Raw genomic sequence first — 11,707 nt, forward strand, 5'->3', positions numbered from 1 at the left:
ATGGGGTTTAAGGATTTGAGTGTCCTAGGAATTACCCTTGATAATAAATGGATGGATAAATCCCCTCAAGGAGATGAAACCAAAAAGATTTTGGTGCGAAATAATATAGCAAGGGTTGTCACTGTTATAGGATCTTCATGGAAGGTTCTACATTTAAATGATATTTTATCTGGTAACTTTTCATTCAAGATAGCAGGGTCCAATGTATTTAAGGATATTGAGAAAGGCTAGGAGAATATTAGCCAGTTTGTAATAAATAATAGACTCACTAATGAGTATAACTTGATATGTCGAAAAAATCTTGTGTGATGGAGCTTGGGACATGGTGAAAAAAAATTAGCATTACTACAAGGACACTTTTATTGAAGTTGGGCAGCTAAAGATATTAAATGATTTGTGGATATCATATAAAATGAGAAGCCCCTTAGTTCTAAGAAGGTGTAGCAAAGCTATTATGTTTTTAAATCTCAATGTAGGACTTACTCCATCCTAAGAGATGCTTATAGAAAATTAAATCTTCCCATAAATTGTGGGTTCAATGAAGACAGGATCTCCCACCTCAAGTTGCCAAATGACACTCCCTTCTCCAATTCTAAAGCCAAGTACCTTTATAGATTTCTCACTAATAATAATATGATCTTTGACTATTTGAGTTCTTGTTGGAGCATTTATTTGAATATAGTGAACTAGAATAAAACCTTGGAAGAACTTTAAACTAAACCAAAAAACCCTAGGGTAAAAGCACAAACCTGTGTCACCTTTCGTGATATCTTTAACCGTTTCGGCCAGAATGGGTACGGCCGAACATACGTGGTGTTTGTGCGCACCTAAATGGCTCATACCATTCTGGCCAAAATCCGTTTGGCCGAAACTGTTATATCCGAAACCCCAAATCGCAATAAAATCGTCGTAAACCTCTAACGGCTATCATTGTCACTGTTGCGGTTTCTAGAGAGAAGGTCAAGTGTTTCAGCCGTAACTGGTTAATGGTTTTTTCATCTCCATTTTTTAATAGTTTTTAAACGTATTTTTTGATTAATAGATGTTAATTATACTTAAAGTAGTTGTTTTTGACCTATTTTGTGAGTGAAATACTTAAAATTGTTTATTTTTTAATATGTTTAAATTATTTAAACTATTTAAGATTGTTTTAGAATGGTATTTAAATTAATTTGTTAGCAAAAATGTAGTTAAACATGAGATTAAAACGTAGAAAAAACATTAAGTTAAAATATAGAAAAATATTAGGAAAAACATTAGGTTAAAATATAGAAAAATATTAGTTAAAAGTGTAGAAAAACATTAGGTTAAAATATAGAAAACATTAGGAAAAACATTAGGTTAAAATATAGAAAAACATTAGGTTAAAATGTCAAAAAAATTAGTTTAAAAATATAGAAAAACATGAGGTAAACATGTAGAAAAACACTAGTAAAAAATGTAGCAAACCTTTAGGGGACATTATTCAGTTTTTAACATAACCTGATGGATCTAGAGGTGAAACAATAATATCTTATGGTGAAATTAATTTTGACATTAAATACACCTTCTAACATAACCCTATATTAACTACAATCATAACCCATACCACATTCTAACCATAACATAGGCCCTCTACTAACCGAATGAACCACACTTAGATATTGATGATGATCATTTTAACAACTAGTTATTGTTAGGTAATAATGAGTCTTACATTACCAAACAACACATTAAGATCAGTTAAATGATATGTTTTTAGGTACGTTATCGATGCATCTATGTCTTAAGGGGACAGAGGTGTCGTAATAGGTCATACTATTTTTTATAGGTTCTAATAAGTCTTAATATGTATTATTAGGATATAATAGGTCTTATTAGGTAACGATGATTCTTACATTACCAAATGACACATAACAACCTCATGATACATTTCTAGGTATTTTTATCCATATATATGTTAAGGGGACCTAGGGACTCCTACTAGGTCATTACGTCTGTTATATGTTGTAATAGGTATTCATATGTTTACTAGCACATAATAGGTATTGTCAGGTAATAATGAGTCTTACATTACCAAACAACACATTAAGATCACTTATGTCAACTGTGTTTTTCAATACGTTATCCATACATGTTGTCTTAAGGGGACACAGGAGTTGTAATAGGTCATACTATTTTTTATAGGTTCTAATAAGTCTTAATATGTATTATTAGGATATAATAGGTCTTATTAGGTAATGATGATTCTTACATTACCAAATGACACATAACGACCTCTTATGATACATTTTTAGGTATTTTTATCCATATATATGTTAAGGGGACCTAAGGACTCCTACTAGGTCATTACGTTTGTTATAGGTTGTAATAGGTATTCATATGTTTACTAGCACATAATAGACTGACCTTACTATCAACCTTAATAAAACTATATCCCATTTACTTTATTAACATTCTTAACTCTAATTCAAACTACTAAATTAAGTCATGAGTTCTAAATTGTAAACTAACATTTGCTAACTAAACTCATTTACTTATCTAGTAACAAATTTTTTTATCCCTATGTCCTAACTCTCATCTACACTCCCATAATCATCAAAGCATTTACATCAAAATCTAGATTTTAGTCAAGAATTATATTTTTTTATTGCATGTATACATGTGTACACTTAGTTATCATTTAATCAAGAAATTTTATTTTATTTTTATTGCATATACATGTACATGTACGAATATTTATTTTTCACATTTGCATGAGCACGTTACAATGTACATTAGATATGGTCTCTAAGATAATTTGTTTTAAAATACATATGTATGTTACATGATTGAATTTAGCACCATACAATTAATGTTGTGTATTTATATGTACATGTGTTTCAAATTAAATTTAACTTTTAATTATTTTACTTTAAATACACTTGTATGTTTATATTTGTATATATATGCATGTGCAGATCTTTAGATATTTATCACTCTTGTAGCTTCACATTCATATCCTCATATTTATTTTCATATATACATTATGGCATCCAGTTCTGGGGATCATGCTCCTGCATCCTCAGGGGATGCCAGTGTTCATGGTGGGGGTCAGAGTGCTGAGTCTGGTACAACACGTAGATCGACTTCCTCCACTCATGATAGACAACAATTATTTAGAGATACAGTTGCGAGATTATCTCGTGCTATGCAGGTTTTGGATACCTCACTTTCCTCTTCTACCACCCTCCCTAATAGGGAGAAGGTCACAGCGATGCGAGAGGAGTTATTTCATATGATTCAGACAGTTGAATCATACAACCCTTTTGATGATATGAGCATTGAGACATTTTATTCTTCTTTATCTCACAGTGTCACTAGCACTGTGAAGTACACACAGATTGACACTGAGGTTTCCACCGGCATGGTGAAATCCATGTTTCCATCTTATGTAGATTGTCACAGAGTCAGAGGCTACTCTACGACGAAGTGTACTGATCCACTCATCACACCATTGATGTATCCTCGTTGGTTAGCTACTCATCATAGATGGCCATAGAAGGATGAGTTCCCCCTATATTTCTGCAAACAATTGTTTGCAGAATTTCATTTACACTATGATGTTGACTATACAGATTATCCAGGGCATGTGGGCAGGGTCAGGGGAGACTTTCTAATAGATTTAGACCCGCAGACACTCTTGCGCCCGTTAACAAATGGGCAATGGTGGGTTCAAACCTTTTGGTTATGCCGAGAGGTCCACAGATGGCTACTGCAGGTGAGAGTGTTCCTGATGACACAATTAGGACACATATTTTTTTGAGCATCGCCATTGTCGCCACACAGTTACACGATATTTCTTCTAATCAATGTGGTAGATATATGCTACGGTCTTGAGGTACCGCTCCCATAGCTGCATCATCTAGCACACCTGTTGATGATGATTATGGAGTTGTAGACATACCTTCTCCTGTAGACATTTCTGCAGTCTTAGAGGTGGATGCATTACATCGTTTGGCATCATATTTAGCATCTGATCTTTTAGATGCATATCGAGCATTATCTACACTCTCAGGGATTCCACTTCGTGACATGAGCTCTCAGATTAGACATATTTTGTCACGTACAACAGTCCTAGAGGATTCACAGAGGCAGGAGGACATTCCTGCACCTTCTACTGCTCCTACTGCTACATAGGCCCAGACTATAGCACTAGCCCCAGCTGCTCAGGACGCTATAGCACCCCCCCCGCCCTACTCAAGATCTCAATGCCATACAGCCTAGTCTATTTACTTCCATGCTTTCAGATCAGGGCCGCACTATTGACTTGGATGCTGATACTATTTTTTCATTACATGATTCAGATATCAGTTAGATCGGCAGAGCATTACATAATGCTACAGTAAATATCTCTATATGTTTAGATTTATTTTTATTATAGTAAATAATATGTCTCTATGTTTAAATTAATGTATATGTGTGTGTTTGTGTATGTGTTATAGGGTTTGAGTGATAGTATGTTACATTTTGATGATCTGCAGACACCGACAAATCCTACACGTCGTGAGTCCTAGGTATGTTACAATTTAAATATATATATATATTTGATTTATATACATGTAGATCTTGATATAATTTGTCTGTACACATAATTAAATGGTTCAAGTTATCATTTGACACAGGGTTCATATGCAGCTAATAGACCCTTTTGGGGACAAGGCCCAGGATCAGGAGGAGGGATGTAGTTGATTAGATCATATGTGGCCTTTTATTTTATTACACACATGTTATGTCTAGATACATATAATTTATATGGATAGTTTGATGTTTTATATGTTATTTCCATATGCATACATTTTATATCCAGACACTTTGATGTCTTATATGTTATTTTTAGATACATGGTTTATATGGACACTTTGATGTTTTATATGTTATTTCTAGATACATGTTTATATCATGGACACTAAATGATGTTTTATATGTTATTCCTAGATACATGTTTATATGGAGATTTTGATGTTTTATATATGTTATTTCTAGACATTTGATGCATGATCTATTTTTATACATTTGATACGGGTGCATTATATTCTCTAGATATATGCACATGTATGTTATTGATCTTTTAATGTACATGTCTATTTTATTGATCTTTTGATGTCTTCATCTTTTATGTAACTTATGTATGTGTTATGCACATGTTTCTATATGTTATTCATGTTTCCAATATTCAAGTTTACATGTATATGTATAGTTATTCATCTAAATGCCTTAATCTAAGTATAGTTAACTATATAATTTTAATGGTTGATGTACATAAGAATATAACATATATTTAATGTTACGTCTTAATTAACTGTATAATTAACTATATTTAGTCTAATTATATTTAATGTAGATCATGCATTAACTATATTTAATGACACATGCCTTAATTAACTATAATTAACTATATTTAATCTAATTATATTTAATGTCTTAATAATTAACTCTATTTAATGACTTAATTAACTCTATTTAATGACATACATTCTTAATTAACTATAATTAACAGCATTTAATTAATAAAATATAATGTATGTAATATGTAACATAGTTCATATAACATATGCATCTAAGAACATATAAAGAGCATGACCTAAAGAATGCATGTTACAACATTTAATTAGTAAAAGTTAATACACGCAAGAACATAATGATTATATACAAACATAAAGAATGTATCATATAAGAACATTTAAAGATTATATGTACATAAATAAATAACAACATTAACAATCATATGTAAGAAAACATAAACAATGTACATATAACTACATACAAATACTAAAGGGGTTGTCTTAAGGGGAGGTCCTAAGAGACCTAGTCTTAAATGAGATATCCATGTCGAATTTAAATAAAAATAACAATACATGTCTAATTTTGCATATCCAAGATAAATGATCCAATGTACAAAAATTTATAAAAACAAATATCCTGTCAATATTAAATATGAAAGTATAAGAGCTATACATGCATAACTCAACTAGAGCTCCACAATAAGTACATAGGTAAACTAGAGCTCCACAAACAATGTATTGTTAGGATCCTCTCTACTTTTTATTATCTCTAGAAGTTTTTCATGTTCTTCAATAGGAAATTTCCACTTTTGATTTCCACGATGCCCTTTTCTTTGTATTGTTCAAATTGTAATTTGGTTGCTATAACATGGTTATTGTAGTGTAAAACCTTTTCTCCAGGCTTGTATTCAATAAATTCAATACCACTATCAATTACCCTTGTTTGTTGATAATATGTTCCTTCAATAACAACTGATCCAATTGGATATGATTGTTCATCAACATCTATAGTTCCTTCTAGCAACTTGTGTTTTGCTTTTATGCATCTTAAAAGATAATAGTCCACATTTTCCGCATTATCTGGTAAGGCTTGAACTGCAAAAAATCTCCTGCATGTATATAAAAAGATAAATATAAATTAATTTTAAAACAAATATACATGTATATTAATTTATATATATGTATATATGCACACAAACCTTCCATAACTAAATCAAAAATGCGCTCATAATTAGCTAAATATACAGGATCATGAATGTCAATGTCAATGTCAACATCTTCAAAAGGAGGCTTTCTAACTATCTCCTTCAAATCCCAATGTGAAACATATCCATTCCCAATATTTTCACATGCACTCACTAGATTGTCCTTAATGCAGTCATCAAAAAAACATGTTTTCTCTCTTACTTTAATTACTAGAGGTTTATGGTTTCCTGTAGTCATCACTTGATGTAAACTTCTAATTCCAGGAATCGTTTGACAATTGTAAGGATTAGATCGATCTATATCTGTTACAAATACAAAAAATAATTGTCATATTACAAAATAAATATTTAATTAAAAACTCAACTTGATTTGAAAAATACATTAAAAATAAATATAACTTAGTTCACCTTTCACCTCCCAAAAGTAACGCTTATTGTATTCAGTATCTCGAGTAGCAAAATGAACTTTGCACCATTCAACAATTTGATTTGCACTCTCTATCCTATTCCCTGTATGTACATACAATATGCATGTATATATAAAATTAAAAATATATGCTACTAGAGTATTAAACATGCACATTTTAAAAATGCATATATTTACCTGCAAGTTCATGTTGTCGAAGCACACATTTTATACATGCTCCTGCTCCATCATGCTCCCCTTTTTTGTGTCCACTTTCAAAGAAATTCCATAAAAACCTAACATTGGTTCTAGCATGTTGGATTGCTAACCAATTAAATGCTTTTGCGGATTTGAATTGTCCTGTGAACATGAAACATGATAATTATATACAATTATTCGTGTACATATATCAAATAGAAATAGACATGTCCAAATAAATATAAGTTAAAATAAAGTTAAATAAATGTGTAACTATTTAGTGTATACTAACCTGCACATCCATCAGACCAAATCCAGTGCTCTGAAACATTTATTCCACGATTTCTGAGATCTTCAAAGAACATTGCAAAACAATGAGCCACATAACTCTTGTCATGAACTCTATCATCACTAATATAGAAATGAACCTCTTTGATGATGATGCGTTTATTTTCATCCAATCTTTCTATCTGATCCACCTCAAATTGTGCATGTCTATAGGTCACTTGCACAAATATTGCAACTTGTTCAGAATGATAATATTGGCTTTGGAGCTCTGTATGAGGTGCAAATGTATAATTCTCAGAAAAATCTACAACTGAAAGTATACAACTAGGTGGAAAACAATTTTTGGAATCACGAAACTGTTTAGCTTGCCATCGTGCACCATGACAATGTTGGATATGTGGATATATCAATGGACAGAACTTGGCCATGAACTCATCATAATGCAATTCACTCTCCTTCAATACAATTTTTTTGGATTCATCTCCTCTATTATTTTGGTATGTCTCATATTCATATCTCATCCATGAAATTGGTGTGGATTCATTAATATTCTCAATTTGCATAATTTCAGAAAATTTGTGTAAATCTGCACAATCTTCACACTGATTTTTGATGCATTGCACTTTGAATTCATCTGAATCTTCTAATTTATCAGATAATATGGACCTCACAAATTGTGTTGTACTGCTAGGGATGACCAAATTAGGATCAAGTATTGCCATAACTTTTTTAAATGATTGCAAGTGTAGACCAAATTCAACATGATTTCTACAACAACAAGTTTCACGCATCTTATTTATGTGTACAAAGGAAGGACGTAAACTCTCAAACATTCTCTGACATATTTTGACATTTGAAAATTCTTGTTTGAATGCTTCAAAAAGTTCACTTTAAGTTATATCTATGAAATGTTTTGGATGTTCAATTTTGGCCCCTATTTCTTGATCTTTAATTTGTATAGTTTCACGCTTTTTGGAAGAAACACGAGAATGTGTGGTCCAAAATTCAATAACTTGTCTTTTTACTTCTTCAAAAATCCTGTCTTTTCGAGGAACTCTACAAATATTCACCTAGTTATTCTCAATGTTATCATCTAGCATATTTCTCCTCTTGATGTATCTCTGGATAGTTCTTCTAGATATATGCAGTACATCAGAAATTGCACGTACCTATTTTCTATGTATCAATTTTCTACTAGATATAGTAGTCATCAATGCTTTGTGTGCATTACTCAAATCACCTCCTCGAGTTGTGTTGTCAATTTTGTTATAAGCATTTTGCAAGTTTTCAACTATTGTTTTATTAATATTATGGGCATGGCTTTTCCTATTATCAACACCCAACAACTCTAAAACAGGTCTCATATCTTTTCTCCTAAATAACTTGACAAATAATTGTGCCTATCCAAATATACTTTTATCCTTGAAATATTCATCCCACATGTTCTGATAATGCTTTCTGATAGTGTTATCATTTATCATATCTTTTAATGGAATTTGGTTAAAAAGTAGTTCTTCATCCAAATCCATCAAAAATTTTATGCTTTCTAATTTGTCTCTATCAATAGAACTGCCAATTTCTTCCTCTTCATTACTTTCATTTTCTTCATGAATCTCATCATGTTCAGGAATTTCAATATGTTGGTTTTGATCATGTTTGTATGGCCTTTCATTTTGTCATCTCTTTTTCTATCATATTTCCTTGATCTTTTCCTTTTACTACCCATTGAATATTTCAATCTATAGAAAGAAAAATAAATAAATTTAGATTTCACTAAATATTAGCTAATGGTTCAATATATAATACATAAAAATAAAAATAATTAGAGGAGAAAAAAAATACCTTCAAAATATTCAATCCTTTGCAATATTGATTAAATCTGCAGAATAGTTATTGAAAATTGCTTCAAAATTAATTGTCTTTTGAAAACCCTCTTCCAATTTTCGTCATCCCTGTATATTTAATTTTTTTTAAAAGAAAAAACAATTTTTTTAAAATATCAAATAGTCACATTAACCGCTGGCGATTTACTCTGCCGACAGGTGTTTCGGCCGGAACTGTTTCGGCCGAAACTATTCCGACCGAAACAGTTCTGACCGAAACAGTCTATGTGGCAGCCAAACAAGCAAAAATTAGAACTTTTGTAAACCTCTCACTTTGAAGGCCAATTCGACCTACTAAATTGAAGTTTTTTTAAAAACTAAAAATATACTTTTGTAGTTCTCGGAGTCACAATTATGATCATATAATTTTTTTAAAATTTTGATTATCAATAATATGTTATAATTTGAAAATATTACAAGTAGGTATCTTAAGATTCAGGAAGATGTCTATTCAAAAATAAGAAAAAAATAGTAAATCATGTTAAAAAATTAATTTTTTTTATGCTACAGTAGAGGAGAGAGTCTTCTTCAAGAATATGTAATTTGTTTTAAAAAATATGTAGATTTGATGGAAAAAGTTTGACGGGAGAAAAAAACTGTCTATTTCTGATAACTTTGACTTTGACTAGTTATAACTTCAAAAATATTAGCCAAATTTCAATTTTTCTTTTTCGGTGCACTAGGTATACATGTTAACTCTAACATATTCCAAAATCAAACCAAAATATGAATATTTGCATATATTTGTTTGACGGGAAAAAAACTCTATATTTTTAGTATTTTTAAAAAATTCAAAAATACACTTTAAAAATTCAAAAATAAATAAAATTTTCACTCAATATATTTAAAAAAAATTATAGACATAAACTTCATCCAATTTTACACATTTCATTAGTTTACATCATCTTCAAATTCTAAGCACAAATGCCACTTTTATTTCGTTAAAGTTGAAGACTTTAAATTCTGATATCACTTCTCCTTTAGAAAAGGTGACACAGGTTTGTGCTTTTACCGCCCTAAGAAGAACCATTTCATGTGGAGAATCCTTCATAGGTTGCCTATTAAAAATCCTAAGAACTGTAATTTATTTTGGTCTATTCATCTATTGAAGCTCTATGGTTCATTTAGAAACTATGCAATGATGATTTTTTAACAGTAGAGCTATGCACCATACTGAGTCTTTGTGGAGACTCATTTTTCATAGCATTGTTGTTCATGTTGCAGTGGTCATGAAGATGGCTAAACAAAAAAAAAAAATTGGACTTATTGCACAGAAAATAAGTGAGAATATTTAGGTGGGAAATATTCCACGGTTAGACTTGGTCCAGGTCCACAATAGAAAAGGCTCCTTTTGGGAGTGGTAGAATAACTTTGTAAAAGAAATGAATGTAATGAAAAAAAGGGAGAGAAAAGACATAAATATACCAATTACTGTAGTCACATTAGTAGTCATCCCTTTAGATGTTGTGCCACAACCCCACATTAATGATGACGATGAGTGCACATATAGAGCCTATATGCAGCATAACATGATATTGAAATGGATGGATGGACCTTTAGGATGGACAACTTGGGTGAATAGGAACCTCAATGAAGTTTGGTGTTATATTACAACTCCTTTACTGGTAATCATATAGCTTATATATGTTGTATAGTTCATATATAGGTTGTGGTTTTTGTTAATGTCCCCTTTTATCTTAGTAAGTTGTAATCAAGTTTTTGTTCTTCACATGAGAAAACATATGTAATCATATGTTTTGAAATTTTCTTACATTACAATTAATAGGAAACAAAAAGTAATCCAATATCTCTAGACAATCTCTAAATTATTATTTTTTGTTACTAGGCCTATGATAGTAGATCTATAGTAAAGTACAATTATTTAGATTTTTTGGGATTAAATCAATTTATGTGATCTTGAATGCTATGTGTAATATTTAATTGTATAATTTGGGTCTCTAAGTTGTTAATCAACATTGTGTACTCGGAACGTATCATTAGAAATTGCTAGCTAAGAAATGGAAGTCATGTAGCTTGCTAACTTTCATCTTAGTTAAGTCCCTTGATTAGTTTTGCAAGTTTGTATCAAGTTAATAGCATGCTACAAACAATGTATATTCCCAAATCTAATCTTAGGGCTACATATGTTTATCTAATCTTTGTTTGATCAAATGACATGAGTTGATCCAACCTATGCATGATCAAATGACATGCATGCTCAAGCTATCAAACAATCTAAAATTAACTAAGAACTTGTATACATCACCTTATTATTCAATTTTGAATATTGTACACTTCAATAAGAGAATATCAACTAGTTTGAATTCTATTGACTTGATTGTAATATTAAATTTAGATTTAAGAAAAGGAATCATGTATATTTAGAATTGTATCTATGATCTTCAACTAAGAATTAAAACTAGT

Source organism: Cupressus sempervirens, chromosome 6 (assembly GCF_028749045.1).
Source record: "Cupressus sempervirens isolate cs-2001-9-10 chromosome 6, ASM2874904v1, whole genome shotgun sequence".
Taxonomy (NCBI): Eukaryota; Viridiplantae; Streptophyta; class Pinopsida; order Cupressales; family Cupressaceae; genus Cupressus; species Cupressus sempervirens.